This window comes from Syngnathus typhle, linkage group LG18, assembly GCF_033458585.1.
Source record: "Syngnathus typhle isolate RoL2023-S1 ecotype Sweden linkage group LG18, RoL_Styp_1.0, whole genome shotgun sequence".
In the NCBI taxonomy this organism is placed as follows: Eukaryota; Metazoa; Chordata; class Actinopteri; order Syngnathiformes; family Syngnathidae; genus Syngnathus; species Syngnathus typhle.
In genome coordinates this window covers 946,542-953,037 of record NC_083755.1, presented here as the reverse complement: position 1 = coordinate 953,037, position 6,496 = coordinate 946,542, and the positions used below count along the sequence as shown (strand labels likewise).

The following is a 6,496-nucleotide window of genomic DNA, read 5'->3' as shown; positions in this document are numbered from 1 at the left end:
AGGTGTGTCGAGATCCCGGACGAGCCCCCAATTTTTGTCAGGTTTAATTCGCTGACTGAATAACTGTTAAGGGAAGAGCAACAGCAAACAAAACACAAGTGAGACAGAATATTAAGTCTTTTCTTGCGAGGAGTGCAGTACAGAGAGCTTCACAACAATCTCACTACACTAAATATCTGTATGCACTCCCGCTCTCTTTATTTGGATTTGCCCTACCCACAATCGTGAGACAGCCTCGTAAGGAATAATCACTAGGTGTTTACATACTGATAAGAACATCTGGGAAGTGGACTGAATAAAAAAGAAAACCTTTGACCTCTAGTCAAAACATATCAAGGGATGTTTTACGACCTTGTGTAGGATGAGACAAGCTAGGTTATTTATTACTGGTTACATACATTCCAACATAATCCTGCAATCAAGATAGCTTGGAAAACCCTGACTTTAATGGTCACTTGGAGGTTCATCTGGGGTGCAAGACAGCAATGAGGCGTGTTGTCTAACAAAGTGGTCTTTGTTAGTAAGGAACTGTCTCGGTAGATGTCTTCTTTTTGCTGAGTTGTCAGCTGCGTCTTGTCTGACCCAGCCATAACTTTTCTCTTCTGTGGTACATCCTAAAAACAGCAAGGCCAAACAGCAAGCATATATTGCAGTAATATTGCGGTAAAGCATTGATTAGAGAACGCATGATTGTTAGGGTTTGCAGAATATCTTCATCGTATGATTATGTTGGAATGTAACCTGTAATAATTTAATTAGTTTGTCCTGTCTAGACAAATTAGTTTACCACTGATTGACTAAACTCAGAGGAAGCAATCAAAGGTGCTTTGTTTACAGAAAGTCGTAAAAGGCCCCCTGCTATGCCTTGATCAGCAGGGGGGGCGTCTCCAGCCCAACCTGTGTATTCCCAAACCCCCACTTGCAACCCCACTTTGTTTCTCTCAATAAATAAGCGCCTGACGAGGCCTGAGTCAGACTTCATCCGACCATCGCTGAGAGCACAGCGACAAGTGAACTCTCCACCCGCAGGTGTCTAAAACAACTAACTTGTCTCCAGTGTGGTCCTTGCAAAATAAGTTAGAGTGAGCACCACCCTAACAATGATAACATATAGTATATACATTTTTCTAACAAGTTCTTTGTTTTTAGCTGTTTTTTCACTTATTTGCTTACATTTATCATCTGACACTGGTAGAGACTCTACTACCAGGTTTACATGTCCTTCAATTTCTTTTTCAGTGTGGCTCATTTGATTTAGCGCTGGTGCTCTCGAAAGTGCATCGGCCAAAACTAGATGTTTGCCTGTGAAGGTGGGTTGGCCATACAGATATCAGTGAAACGTTTGTAATCCATATGCAAGTCAAAGGCATTCCTTCTCAATTTGCACATATCTGGTTTCAGTTTTTGTCATTGATCGAGAAGCGTATGCAACTGGCTTCCAGCCTTCTTCCTCTTCCTGTAACAGAACAGCTCCCAATCCATCCTTTGAGGCATCTGTTGGTACTTTCAGACTTTTAGCAGAGTTATAATAGGTAAGTAGGGGAGAGTGGGGTAAGTAGTGCCAATTTTGCCCTTAAAGCAAGGGGATAACAGTAATGCCTCCAACTGAGATATCTACATATAGTTTAGGATGTTGTGCATCCCTGGGAACAATTACTTGGAATCTTAAACAAACTGATTGAGAAATACAGCTATAGAAAAAAATGGTTTTGTGGCACAACTTGGGGTAAATTGTGCCATTAGAGAGAACACACTGGGGTAAATTGTGCCATTAATAATTGAAGTAAAACAGATCATTTTAATCTCACAAATGATAATGCTACATAAAAGAAAGACAAATTAAAAACAAATTACTTGTTTAAGTTTTATTTAAAGTTTTAGCAACGTCAAAGGCCACTTTTCTATAACAAGGCCTATACAGTCACATGAACACCTAATTGAGTCTTGGAAATATGAACTTCTGCTCCTTTCTGGCTGTACCACCAAGTTTTGTGATGTGGTGTGAAAACATAGGCTACTCAGAACAAAATCAAAATTCCAAAATGAGCACCTAATCATCTGCAGCTGGATCTCTTCCCAGATTCGGCCTACTACTGAACATCCCACATGTCAATGCTGCAGGGGAATGTAAATTTATGCGCCCTTCTGGCTGTGCCAACACGTTTTTGTGGTGTGGGTAATTTCTTGAGCACATCACCTCTCGGGATGACTCCATCATTCTCTCTAAATGTGAAAATGGGCTTTCCATCAAGAGACCTCTTGTCACGCCTCCGCGTCACCTGACTTCCAGCCAAGCCCTACTCAGGGAATTGCCAGCACCTGCTACAGCTCGTTAGGCCCCCTACTTAACTTCTCTGTGTTCTGCCAGTGGTTGTCAGTTCGTCTGCTTACCCTGCCTGTGATACTCCTGCTTTTTTTCCCCGGACCGATCTTTGTAGCCACCTGCTTCCATGATCTTCGACCACGCTTCTGCTCGCCGCCTGTCCTGACAACTTGCTCGCCCTTCGACCACGCTTCTGCTCGCCGCCTGTCCTGACAACTTGCTTGCCTTTCGACCACGCTTCAGCTCGCCGCCGGTCCTGACAACGTGCTCGTCCTTCGACTGCCTGCCTGCCTCCGACTACTCCTACGCGCTGTGCTCTGCCACGCCAGCCCGACCGCAGGTCCGGCGTTCCATTTCCCCTTTGGCAATAAAGGATTGTGCTGCACGTGGTTGCATTGCCTTTGCTTCCTGACAGAACGAACTGACCAAAAATGCAACCAGCGCACAATCCCTCAGACCTGGACCGCCTGACCACCACGGAGTGGGGACTTAGCAAGACCACAGAGGAGATGGCGACTTTAACGAGGATCGTCCAGCAGCAGCAACAGCAGCTCCAGCAGCAGCAACAGCAGCTCCAGCAGCAGCAACAGCAGCTCCAGCAGCATCATCAGCTCCACCAGGAACTGGTAGAAGCTCTCAGGGACCTCAAAGACTTGGTACCTCTGGCTGCTACAGACCAATCTGCACGAGCCCTGTCCACGACCGTGTCACTCAGCCCCGCCGATCAGCCCACCGTTATGTCCACGCCCTGTCCTGCCACGGCGCCCGGGCAGCTCGTGGACGTCCCGGAGCCCAGACTCAGTAACCTCGCGAGGTTTGACGGCAACCCCAAGTATGTCCGGGCTTTTCTGACTAACTGCCGTGTCTTGTTTGACCTCCAGCCCGTCACATTTGCCGCGGAACCAGCCAAGGTAGGTTTCGTGCTTACTCACCTGACGGGCGAGGCGTGGCTGTGGGGAACGGCCAAATATGAGCGGCAAGGACCCGCCTAATCGTCATTCGACGCCTTCGCAACGGAGATCCTGCGCGTGTTTGACTTGGGCTCAGCCTTGGAGGACACCTCCACGGAGCTCATCACGCTGCGCCAAAACAGCGGATCTGTCGCCCAGTATGCCATCCGGTTCCAGACGGTGGCGCGTCGTAGCGGCTGGAACACCCCAGGTCTCGTCGGCACCTTCCTCCACGGACTCGCAGAGTACATCAAGGACGAGATGGTGTCCTACGAGCGCCCTCAGACCCTGGAGGAGGCCATGGACCTGGCAGCACGGGTGGATCGGTGGATCCAGACAAGGCGACGCGAGGAGAGGAGGGTGACTCCGCCCCCCCGTCATCGTGACATCAGCCCGACACCTCGGGTGTCAGGGAGAGCACTGGTTTTCCCGCCTGACCGGCCTTCAGCCAGGGACCCTGTCCACATAAGTCAGCACAGTTGTACTAGTCCTCCCACCCAGCCCGGCTGGCCGGAGCCGATGGAGATAAAACGCACCTTTCTCTCGGCAAAGCAGCGTAGGGAGCGCCTCAGAGACAGGCTTTGCCTGTACTGCGGGGGTGAGGGTCACTGGGTGGCCACTTGCCAGAAGAGACCTAAGGGCAACTGCCAAGCAGCGATCCGTTTGGGGACGGTTTCCTTGCCCCCTACTACCTGTCGCGAGTCCCTGCCCCGGACCCGCTATCCGACTCCAGCCCGTGCCCCGGGGACAGCGGTCGCGGGTCCAGTCTCATCGTCAGCCACGGCGTATGGCCCGGGCCCTTACTCGGCTGCCGTTGCGACGTTTTCAGCCGGGTTCTGCTCCGGAGGGTGGGGAGTTATGGTCTGACCGGCACCCTGCTCAAAGTAGTCCGGTAGGGACCCATTCGACCCCTTGGTCGGAATTTCCCGATGCCACGGCTGGAGAGGGGGACTGGGCGGTGATGCCGCCTGAGGATGGGGCTTGGTCGATGTGTTTTGACTCAGACTTGTCAGATTATTGATCGACGCGCGACTTGGGGTAAGGGCCTCCTACTCTGGCTCGTGGTTCTGTTATTTGGGACGTCGGGAGCCGTCCCTTGGGGGGGGGGGGGTTCTGTCACGCCTCCGCTTGACCTGACTTCCAGCCAAGCACTACTCAGGAAATTGCCAGCACCTGCTACAGCTCGTAAGGACCCCTACTTAACCTCTCTGTGTTCTGCCAGTGGTTGTCAGTTCGTCTGCTTACCATGCCTGTGATACTCCTGCCTTTTTCCCCCGGACCGATCTTTGTAGCCACCTACTTCCGTGATCTTCGACCACGCTTCTGCTCGCCGCCTGTCCTGACAACTTGCTCGCCCTTCGACCACGCTTCTGCTCGCTGCCTGTCCTGACAACTTGCTTGCCCTTCGACCACGCTTCAGCTCGCCGCCGGTCCTGACAACGTGCTCGTCCTTCGACTGCCAGCCTGCCTCCGACTACTCCTACGCGCTGTGCTCTGCCACGCCAGCCCGACCGCAGGTTCGGCGTTCCATTTCCCCTTTGGCAATAAAGGATTGTGCTGCACTTGGTTGCCCTGCCTTTGCTTCCTGACACCTCTTAGAACTTTGCTTCAGAAACTTTGCACGGATCTCGTCACCTTCAACATTCTCCACCAATCCAACATAGTTATAGGATTTGGATTTTTTTTTACCCACTAACCTCACAATGACAAAGTCACCAGCAGACAAATTCTTGTCACCATCATCATCATCACTCTGGACATCTGAACTGTCATATTCAGTGACATCACTAAGTGGTAGCGCAACATCACTGTTGTTAGGGTTTGCAGAATATCTTCATCGTATGATTATGTTGGAATATAACCTGTAATAATTTAACTAGTTTGTCCTGTCTAGACAAGATTAGTTTACCAAAGTGCTAAGATCATTTCAACTTATTGACTAGCTGCAGAGGAAGCAATCAAAGTTGCTTTGTTTACAGAACGTCGTAAAAGGTCCCCTGCTATGCTTTGATCAGCAGGGGACCCCTCTTCACCCAACCTGTGTATTCCCAAACCCCCACTTGCAAGCCCCCACTTGCAAGCCCCCACTTGCAAACCCCACTTTGTTTCTCTCAATAAATAAGCGCCTGACGAGGCCTGAGTCAGACTTCATTCGACTATCGCTGAGAGCACAGCGACGAGTGAACTCTCCGCCTGCAGGTGTCTAAAACGACTAACTTGTCTCCAGTGTGGTCCTTGCAAAATAAGTTAGAGTGAACACCACCCTAACATTTTTGGTGCCGAAACCCGGGACCCTCATACCCGCCATCTGGCTGACGGAGGAGGACGTGCTGCATTGTCGACAAGCCAGCGTCCTTTATGGGGACCTGGAGAAGAAAGTCCTGGGAAGAGAATTTCTTCGCTGGGCCAGCATCTTAGGTCTGCCTTCGTCTGTCAGAGGTGGTTTGACGGGGTCCCACATTACAGCGGACCAAGGGAGACAAGTAAGTCATAGAAAAAAGCGCAGATACGGCTTTGGTTTCCAAGCTATGAGATACGGCTTTGGTGTTTCCAAGCTATGAGATACGGCTTTGGTGTTTCCAAGCTATGAGATACGGCTTTGGTGTTTCCAAGCTATGAGATACGGCTTTGGTGTTTCCAAGCTATGAAACAGCTGGGGTTTCAAGTCCCAGTGGAAGGAACGGGCTAAGAAAAAGAACAGAGCTTCTTTTTCTTAAGTGAAGAAGGGCGTGGATTCTTTTTTTTTTTGTCCGTTGTTCCAAGCTGTTTGCATGAATGTTGTGTGGTTGAGAGTGTGCGACTGGTAGGATAAATTGACTGCAGAGAGAATTTGGTGGAAGGTCAATTTAAACCTGCATTAGAGACCAACAAGGCGGCAGGCCGCCATTCAATTCAAACTCCAGCTCAAATTTGGACTGTTGGAACTGTGGGAAACGGGGCCACTTGGCGAGAGCGTGTCGTCGTGCAAAACAATACCAATCAAAGGGTGGAGGAAGAGGCAGAGGAAAAGCCAAATTTTCAACATGTCAAGCTCCCCCCCCCCTTTTTTGACCGCTCATGCTAATACAGAGACATTGTATGCTACATTTAATAGAAATTATTGATTGGTTGTGTTGTAAGATTATACGATCTTCTATATGCAAGCTGAATCTGAGAGATTGAGTTTTTTAAATTTGAAAACAAAGAAAAAACTTAATTTAATTAATTTGCCAGCCGTTTTTAT

General features: G+C 49.6%; 1 long non-coding RNA gene across 1 annotated transcript; it reads left to right on the top strand.

Moving 5' to 3' along the window:
- Positions 1 to 1,236: 1,236 nt before the first annotated feature.
- LOC133143214 (uncharacterized) lies at positions 1,237 to 2,708 on the top strand. Its single transcript, XR_009710381.1, has 2 exons — positions 1,237 to 1,310; positions 1,402 to 2,708. It is a non-coding gene; the product is annotated as an uncharacterized LOC133143214 (long non-coding RNA).
- The last annotated feature ends 3,788 nt before the right edge of the window (positions 2,709 to 6,496 follow it).